Source organism: Sinohyriopsis cumingii, chromosome 10 (assembly GCF_028554795.1).
Source record: "Sinohyriopsis cumingii isolate HCF-2022 chromosome 10, ASM2855479v2, whole genome shotgun sequence".
Lineage (NCBI taxonomy): Eukaryota > Metazoa > Mollusca > Bivalvia > Unionida > Unionidae > Sinohyriopsis > Sinohyriopsis cumingii.
In genome coordinates this window covers 103,383,044-103,393,103 of record NC_142970.1, presented here as the reverse complement: position 1 = coordinate 103,393,103, position 10,060 = coordinate 103,383,044, and positions in this window count along the sequence as shown.

Sequence of the window (10,060 nt, the reverse complement as noted above, 5' to 3'; positions counted from 1 at the left end):
TGATTGAGTTATCGAACCTTGTTACGAACATATGTTTCGGAAGTTAATATATAGCTAAGGAACCAATACAACTCTGAGTTCAAGAAATACGTTTTCACCAAACAAGTTAATTTATAAAAGCTGGATTATTTACTATACCACGCCATCTAACTGTTAGATATTTTCATCCTTCCTATAATATAACTGTTAGATGTTTTCATCCTTCCTGTGACTACACGAGATTTTCAGTCCTCTCTGCAACTGTTCAATGGAGAAATATATTTACGAGATTTCCCACTCGTAAATCCGTGTCATAGTCAAGGGAGTATTTAGTTGCTAATATTACTCGAACCACACATACGCATAAATATACACGTACACAATCTCGCATTATATTTCTGCACTGAACAAGGAAAATGCAACTGATTTTTAATTCCAAATACTATATGCACGTATTTCTGTAATCGAGTAAATGCACGCAGGATCCCTGTGTTGTACTGTAGATCTAAAATTTAACCCCACGATCGATACAGACTAGACGCTGGATTCTGCACTCAGTAAGCTGGAATATACATGCAGGTTACATGTATTCTACGTGCTGCGCTGTTCTAAATATTTCACGAAAAGAACAAAAAAAATACACGAACTGTACATTTTTGTAAGTTAGAAATCATAAACGGGTAGGCATCACAGACCTTGGATGTTGTATATGATTACCTCCCTTCATGAATCAAAAAAATAAGTAGCATAATAATGATAATTTCTGACCCCCCCAAAAAATAGATCTAATTCGAAGTAGATGATAATTATTGATACTGAAAGGTGATTTTCTGTTTATATTTTTTCGAGAAAGCGGTTTTATATATATTTTCTGCTACTTTTTGTACTGAATGTGAGTGAATATCAAAATATTTCGCAGCAGCACACATCGAACGACATATAATTACTTTGCCAGTTTCTGTGTTTGTGGAATTTACCGCCCTTCTAGAAACTGTCTTACATCTTCCAGTATTACCACGTGTATTATTCTCGCTGTGAGAGATAGCTTGTAAATTGGATAAATTATTGTTTTGAGTGTTCCCGTCAATATGATCGATCACAAGACCGTCTTTGATCACTCCGAACAAACACTCGTACGTAAATCTATGACATAGATAATGTTTCTTTTCTCCCTCGCATGTGAACATTAGATAACCAGTATTATTAATATAACCAACTGGTCTCTTCAACCTGCAATTTCTGATGACACCATTACGATCTGATTCGTAATTTGTTACGACAGGATGTGGGATAAATATATTTTGCTCCATTATAATAATATTATTTGTTTAAATCATTGTTTGTCTGAAATCTTGATATATAATCCTCCACGGATTTTATAGCGTTTTCACTATTATTATTTTTTTTGTCATAATATCTTTTAAGCTCTCTGAACCGTTTTCCCCCGCACCTTCCACATAATTCTGTTTTTCCTCGCACTCCAACACCACACTGCAGACATGGTATTGGTCCTAGACTCCCCCGCCGTATACCCTGTAAGTGCATCCAACAAAATTCACCTCTACAGGATTTATTGCATCGATTTACTGAACCCACCATGAGCCATTTGCATTGAGACATTGTATACATATATTCTTTATTTAAATATTTGTTTGAAATATAATATGAACGAATTCGAATGATTATCCCGAATAAAACCCTCAGGTGGAAATAGATTTAATCTTGACAGAATATCCTCTGACTTACCGATGAAATATTTGGTTGATCCGAAAAACAGAGGTTTGATTAATAAAATTCACGACGCCAAGAAAGAATTTCACACAGATGGTGCATCTCATGTCTGGTCAACGTTCAAGATTATACGCAACAAAAATATCATTAACGCTATGATGAACGACAAACGAGCAGCAATTATCATTAACTATCTTGATAATCGCAAGTATCTTTTCAGAATAAAATTCGTCGTGTTGACAGAAACAGATGATTGGATTATCCGTGACAAATATGATCCTGTCCACGGTAATAAAAAAACTGTCGTACTAAGTAGAAATTCCAAACCAGGTCTATTGACTGGCATTGACAAACCGTATTATGAACGAGCATATCCTGTGACCGCGGTTATTTATGGAATCTATGTGATAAATGAAAAACCCAGCGTTGATAAACTATCACCGATGAAACTTTCAAAAATAAATTGTGTGGCTGAACGAGTAACAGAGCATTTTACAAACGCGGCCCGTGGAAACGGTCTAACGGATAAAAGACGTAAAATAATAAACACGTGGGGAGATATGGTTAAAGATACCGGTGCGTCTATCAAAGATGTAGCTGGGTTAGGAAAAATATTAAAATTTCCAATAACCGTAGCGACGATAACAGGGGAGATTTTGTATGAATCAAAATATAAATCAAAAGGAGCCTCAATTACAATTATTGATCATAACGCACACGCGTGGACTAACGCAGTAACAGTGTTTCCACGAAATCGAACTGTTAAATGTTATCCCGGAGGTATGTTTGATTTTATTAACGAAATAAGTAAAAACGATCCTGTGTCAGTATGGTTATTTCAGAGTTCTAACGACGAATCAGATATGAAATTTGATCAGTTTGTGAGACCAAATGGCGTTATCTTCACGAAAAAATGAAAAATCTTGCACTGCAATATACTGATGACGCTGACGAATTATTGAGCAGCTGTTTTACTGTTCCGTCAGTTGCGGCTCATTTTGCTAGAGAGAAAAATTCGTGGAAACCAACTCGGTTTGATTTTCTCAATGACATAGTATCCAGTTGTGTCGAATATGGACACGGCGGATTGTGGAATACTAAATACGATCACAGAGATGTTATTTCAGTTGATATGGTTGCGTGTTATCCCGGAAGTTTTCTTGGATACGGAGATTGTTCTGTGTATTTTGAGCGATTCGGTCATCCGACGCACGAAATGACGCGAGTATCGATAAATGGACCATTACCGGATTTTGACCTAACTGGATTTGCTCGTATCGAATCATTCGAAATGTCTAAAGGACTTCATCCAATTTGTTATGTTTGGTTTGGAAAACATTTTTCAGAAAAAATGTGGACACCAATAGTACTATTAAGGTATATGCTTGATTATACGATATTAACACGGTTGATTGTAAGTGAAGCAATTATATCATATCGAAAACAAACCGAGGTTTGGTTACCACATTCGGACGAAACCGATTCGAAGGATCTTGGTAGAAAAATAATTGGCAAGTTTACACAAGGAGCAGCATATGATCACAGACGACATTGTGCAAGATTGATCATGGACGATACTGAGTTAGATTTTATAATCGTTGATACAACGAACAAGAACACGTTTATAAGTCGAGAAACAGTTTTCTTGTCAAATGGAAATAAACTAGGTACAATTGTGAGCTACATGGACGGTGAGTCACCTCAGTATACTCATTTAAGATCATCGATGCTCGCGTATGTTTCAATAAATCTATTATCGATGATAAATAAGGTTTCTACGCATGCCGTCAGAGTTGCTACTGATTCTTTTTATATAAATAAAAAACATTCAGCACTGTTAGAAGGATTAAACATAGGCACTCATACATCGTGGGGTTCGTGGAGAATAAAAAATGAATATATGCTCGATTATTCCGAATCCGCTGATGTTGAAGTTAAAGATATTTACTGTAAAAAATGTCAAACGTTGACAACTTCGTTGTTACCATCGGTATACGATCCAATAACCAGACACAAAACGGTTTATCTAAATGGACCTGGCGGTTCTGGTAAAACCACTCGAGCTATCGAACTATTTCAGAATTCAGATATGATTGTACTAACACCTACACATAGACTAGCGAGAGAGATGAAACAACGCGGTGTTAATTCCTGTACTTATCACAGCTTTTTCCGATGGAAGGGTGATGCATGGACATCTTTAAGGATGGGAGAGAAATACATTCCAAGGATCATAATATGGGATGAGATATGCACTGTACCGCTAGAAACATTAAAAACATTTCTTGATTGGTTGTTAACAAGAAATACTGCCGTGATAATGTGCGGCGATCATGGTCAACCACCACCCGTAGCTGGACCATCTCCACATGATTGGCTGAAAAATTTCGTTGACCACGCTGAAGAAGTATCTGATGATCATAGAGCACTTGATGCAGCGTTGAAGGAATTTAAAAAATTAATCAGACTACAACCGAATAAAATTCAGTGTGAAATAATGCGTGAAATAATTTCAGAAACACCCATGAAAGACTTTCTGCAAACGTGGCGACCAAACGATTTGATAGTTGCAAGCAGAAAGATAGTTCGTGATAAACTTCAACGGGAATTGTTTCAGTTACAACGAGAAAAGTTTCCAACGTTGTCAGTTCCGTTATGTTATCGACCAGCAGATACGCGACGGCAAAATATCGACGTTGATATACCAGGAGAGTCAAAGAGGAAACAGAATCTTGTATTGAATGATATTGTTGCAGTTGATGTTGATGTTGTTGAAGATGCTCTACGTGCTGATAAATCCCCGTGGACGCTTGGATACGCGATGACGATTCATTCATCTCAGGGATTAACTATTACTGATACAGTTGTTTGGATCGTTGATGATCACATGGAATGGTCGAACTTGGTTTATCTCGCAGTGTCTCGAGTTAGAAAAATATCTCAATTGAGACGAATCGTCATGGACTCGTCAGTGATTAGTGATGATGTTGTTGACGATGATATAATAAGAAAAAAATTATCTGGTTATGAACAGTGTGATAAAAAAAATAAACGCAATTTTGATCTTGATGTTGATTTTATTAATGCGCTGAAACAACAACAGAATAATCATTGCGCAAGTTGTAATTGTATAATGCTATGGCGGTATCTGAAAAATGATCCAAGACAATTTACCGTAGATAGAAAAAATAACAATCTTGGTCATACACGAGAAAATATAATGTTGACCTGTCTTGAATGTAATCGACGTAGAGGTGCCAGCGCCTTGGGTGCTAGTTAAGTGATCGCGGTGGTAGTTGTGTATCCGTGGGAATTATTTGTAGTTGTTCACGTGTAAATCCACGTTGAGGAGCAGCTGAATCTAATCTGTAGATTGCAGGTGAACCTGAGGATCTTGTCACGGTGGATATTTTGTGTGTGGTAACACTCCAAATAGGATCAGTCGCTCTCGCTTTACCGCCTTCAAGTTCACCAGGCTCATATAAATACCTGACTGTGACATCACCCAATATTTTCTGTTTTTCAACATCTTTTCGTTGTGTTGGTATATTTTTTTTCGTAATTGCGCTAGTGGGTTTCATGTTGGTTGTTCGTGTGATCTCATTATTTAATGCAGCTATCACGTTTGGTAATCTTGTCACCCATTCACGAGATCTTTTATCCTGAATAAATTCCCTCGCGTACTGATATCCAAATAACCGCTCAGCAAGTGTTCGATTAAATCGCTCAACAATTGCCTGATCACGATGAATTGCAGTATGTCCTCGTCGTATTTTGGTATTATGTTGTTTCATCAACGATGATACTGGACCAAGAAATTCCTTGCCAGGATCAACCTGTAGTAGCTGTGGCCATCGTAGACCACCTTGTGATCCACCACCTCGTTGATAAATTCGTTTAAACGCGTCGGCTACCTCAGTTGCTGTTTTAGTCGTTAACGGTTCTGCATCTTTATATCTACTTGCAACATCAACAACAGTTAGCGCGTATTTGTACGTTTTTCTACGTACAGTATCATGTGGTAAAAACAGAATATCAGCTTGATGAACCTCATTAGGAACACTGACACTGAAATGAGCAAATCGAATTTGCTTAGGACGTGGTAGATAAATTTGCCATATTGCCTGCCTGGATAACCACGCTTTAGCAGTAGAATGTTTAACCGCTGCTGCATCAGCGAGTTTACTAATTGCTGCTTTACCCTTCCAGTATCCAGCTGGTGAATAATAAATTGATTCCATTATTAATTACCAGCCCCAAGCGCTAATTTACCTTTCATCGCGGATTTTACTAACCAACTAGCTAATTTTTCTTTGATATTATTATTTTTTATAGCATTTAACGCATGAATTAATTTCACATCTGCAATATGCCTATTTTGTAGATTTTTACTCTTATAAGCTACATCATGAACATGACAAGCTTGATCAATAGCGTTTACTGGTTCCTCGCCTGGTTTTGGTTGATCCTGATTATCAAGCCTGATATCGAGTCGAGTACCAGGACCGCAATAATTATATCCTGGTAGATGTTTTTCTCCGCTGTATTTAGCCCATGGAGCACCTGGAAACTTTGACATCAAATTTGCAATATCACCACCGCGCCTATTAGGTAAAAACGAAAATTTCTTTCTACCACATATATAACATTTTCCACCATATGCTATTTTTTTATTTTTTGTTATAACCGTAGCTAAATCAGTGGTTGGAGTTTTAACTTTACAGCGTAAGCAATATAAATCCATAGATATTTTATACAACATGGATATAATTGATTTCTCAGCGACAAGAAAACAAGAACCTGTCAAGCACCATCCTGCGTTACCAAATTCCATCAGAATGATAATAATAGGACCATCTGGAAGTGGAAAAACACAGTTGTTACTTAATCTTATAATGAGATGGTTAAAATGGGATAAATTATATTTGGTAGCCCCGTCAGTTGATGATCAGCGATGTTATAATGTACTTAAGGATTTTAATGAAAACGCTAACGACGTTATCGAGTTTATAACCGATATTGATGAAGCACCATCAGTTGATTCCATAGACGGACTTATTAATAATTTAGTTGTATACGACGATGTGATGCTGGACAAACAATCAAACCCAGCCAGGATTTTTTCTCGAGGTAGACATAAAAATACCGATGTTATTTATGTTACTCAACGATACGCACAAATACCAAAAGTGATCAGAGATAACTGTAATATTTTAGTTGTGTTTAATGGCGTAGACACACATACGTTGCGAAATATTCATCAAACCTGGTGCAGTGGTGACATGGATATAATTAAATTCAGAAATTTCTTTTTACGAGCGCAAGCTACTCCGCATGGGTTTATAACAATAAATTTACACGATCCTAGAACAAGATATCGTATTGGACTTGATAAAATATTTGGATAAATTAATAGCAGCAGAGGGGGTGATGACCTCAGTGAAGGCGTAATTGCGTAAGCAGCATGCATAATAAACTAGAAAAAAATCACCAACGACAATGGAGTAATATTAATTAGAAAAATTCCAGAGATTTTTCTCAGTAAAGTGTCGACGCTTTTTTAAAATCTGTCGACGCTTTTTTTTTCTCAATCGTTCGTAGGAAGGTTTATTTTCGACGTTTCGACGCTTTTCAGGCAAAGGTCTGTTCACCCCCTCTGCTGCTCATGCACATAAATATATAATAAATCCCACCTCATCATAGAAACAATCCCGGAATGTTTTTACCCCTGGCTGTGCTGTCTGCTCCTGTGCGTTATCACGTGCTAATGTAATGATTCCAAACCGGCTTCCAGTTGGTATTGGTAATAAATCAGGTTGGTCCCAATTGTGGATTTTTATTTGACCTTTAGCAAAATTATATTTCAGTGTACGCAAGTGATTTTTTTAATGAAACTATTTTGAAGCAAATATTTTCCATAAGTGAAACAAAATTGATATCCATGTCAGCATCCTTCAACAGCCGGTCCAACACCCCGTCGACAAATTCCGCAGCCTCATCAACGGTGTCAGGATCCATCACTTGTATGTAACAATTAATCTTAAACATAAACACCGAAGGCAGTTAAGTTCCCACTTAGATGTGGAATACAAACGCTCCGGTGGTCTAGTAGTTAGAGCGTCTGCCTCGGATGTGGGAGGTCGTGGGTTCGATCCCCGGCCGAGTCATACCAAAAACTTACTAACAGCTCCTTCGCTTGGCGCTCAGCATTAAGAGGTTAGTGTTAGGACTGGTCGGCCTGCTATCAGGATAATGTGACTGGGTGGGACATCATGCTACAAGTCTGCGGCATGATGCCCCAGTACTAGACATCACTATAAGCTGCCACGTGGCAGACATCGTAGCAATATGACTGAAAAATTGTTAAAGCTACGTTAAAAATCCAGATCACATCACAACACAGATGTGGAATACTTCAAACTGAATTTCATCGTTTGCTATCAATGATATAGATGTCGTAAATATGAAAGATTTCGAAAGGACGGTCTTGGGTTCGTTACGTATTTTTACTCGAATACCAGGATGATTATTTATTAATGCCGTCAATTGACTCCATCCGCCACAATAACTGGAGACGTTAAATAAATATGTTCTTGACTCGCACGCTGTTAAGATGTGAGGCATAGGCATATCAAAGCCATCCACGTCTGTCAAAAGACTTCGGCAATTAGTTTTTAAATGTTCAATTTTGTTCCCTTTTCCTTCGCTGGTCCTAGGCATTTTTAAATGAAGTTATTATAGAGGGTAGTTGTGATGGTACCTGAGTGACCCTAAAATTGGTATTATCTTTTGATAAAAGGAAACGACATACCAAAGTTTCGGAGTATTCCGATGACATTGATTTCTGCCAGGCTTTTCTTTTTTGCAACTTCAATTCTAGCTAGCTCTCCTAGGGAAACATCAACAACAAACTCAGTCAAATCCACTTTGGTGGCAAGCCTGCTCATATCCCCAACAGTAGGCATTTCGTATACTATTAAGCGTACTTTCTAAGTGACAAGGTAACATCAACAAGTGCGCGTGGTGATGGTGAACGCGCAAGTGCACGAAACGCATTAACAATATATCCACATGTTGGTCCTCCCTGCCGGTTTGCAATGGATGTATTGAAGAAAATAGTGGTTGTCTTCTACTGCCTCGGGTTAAATAATCAACAACTTGGAGAAGGCCCGTACAAGTCAAAATATAAAAAAATGCTGAGAGGTTACCATGTATGCAACCCAGTGAGTCTCAGTCGTGTTGTGAAATCAGGCTCACACTCATATTTTCCCATTTGTAGGGTATTGTGGCTCTATGATACTGTACTGCTCGAAGTTCTTTCACAGTCAACTGTTGCGCCTCTATAGAAAGTCGTTACATAGGAAGTATGTCTGCTTTTTGTGTACTGCTTGGCATTCGTATCCCACACTCTCACACGAGCTGCCTTAGTTGAATGATAGTAGGCACGCTAGTATACAAGGAAAATCATTGTCTAATTACTTATTCTGTCAATGGGTGATTGTAATATTTTCATTTTACCAGAAACTGCAATTGCTTCAGTCCTGGCTATAATTCCATAGCCTTCTGTATCCTTCACTTTGGGTTTTACCATGATGATGGCTTCTATATTTGTTACAGTGGCAGGTCTTTGCTGGGTCACATGATAATGCTTAAACAGTTACGCATGGGCAGCCAGGCCAATTATGCAAATTTACTCTGATACCACATTTGAGTCACTGGTTAGGTATCCTGACCAATATGTAACATAAGCAAATGTGATTTATCAATAATGGAATGTTCCACCAATTAGTTCATATTATCCAAAACAAATGTGATTTATCAGTAATGGAATGTTCCACCGATTAGTTCATATTATCCAAAGCAAATGTGATTTATCAGTAATGGAATGTTCCACCAATTAGTTCATATTATCCAAAGCAAATGTGATTTATCAGTAATGGAATGTTCCACCAATTAGTTCATATTATCCAAAGCAAATGTGATTTATCAATAATGGAATGTTTCACCAATTAGTTCATATTATCCAAAGCATATACCTTGGTACTAACTGCATCCTAATGCCGTTGAATTTTTATAAATATGTGGGAACTTTATCTGATTGATTGCCATTTTACCTCCTCATTGTCATTTTGAGTTTTCAAGATCAGGAGAACGAAATATTGCTTATATATTAAACTTTTACAGAGTCCATCAAGTGACTGATATTTTGGTGTAATAGTAATAAGAATTTGTAAATCAGACATCTGTACATAAACAGGCTGGTTCTTTCTGGGATCATGAAATTGGCTTCCAAGCTTAAACAAAAATACCTTCCAACATGGTGTTAGCTGAAATAAGCTCAAATGACCCA